We start from the raw sequence: 506 nt of genomic DNA, 5'->3' as shown, positions 1-506 counted from the left end.
CCCTGCCCCGCGGGTGCGAGACAGGAGGATGCTTTCCAGCCGGGTACAACCCGACACAGGCTGGACACCACACATCTCCCCCAGCCCCAGGCCATCACCGTACCTGTTGCCACTCGGGTTTTGTGTTGTGCTGGTAGCCAAGCAAATGGCACAGTCCGTGGGCTGCTGTCACCTGTGCAGAGAGGCAAAACCAAACCAAACTTAACCCAGCGCCAGCAGCTCGCCTGCGCAGACAGCCCGGGCATCATCGACGCAGCCGGCCCCACACGAGGGGTGACCAGGGCGAACCCCGCATGAGATGATTTGCCGCTTTGCCAGGACGTGAAGGGAAAAGCCGGTACTCTGCATGCAAAACGACAAAGATCACATAGCGTCCGAACTCGCCCGTTCAATAAGCTTTAAAATACAGAAGTAATCTTTTAGGGTAAGCTGTAAGATCATCGCCTCCTGGCTTAGCCCGGCCGGGCTAGGAAAGCGGCAGCTGCTCCCCTGCCGCGGACAGCCCC

General features: G+C 59.5%; 1 protein-coding gene across 1 annotated transcript in view; it reads left to right on the top strand.

The window, feature by feature from the left end:
- LOC104125977 (minichromosome maintenance complex component 3 associated protein) overlaps positions 1-506 on the top strand; it is a 27,518-nt gene that overhangs the window by 550 nt on the left and 26,462 nt on the right. The window lies entirely within an intron of this gene.

This window comes from Egretta garzetta, unplaced genomic scaffold (assembly GCF_000687185.1).
Source record: "Egretta garzetta isolate BGI_Z169 unplaced genomic scaffold, ASM68718v1 scaffold875, whole genome shotgun sequence".
NCBI lineage: Eukaryota > Metazoa > Chordata > Aves > Pelecaniformes > Ardeidae > Egretta > Egretta garzetta.
This window is presented reverse-complemented; position numbering and strand designations above follow the sequence as displayed.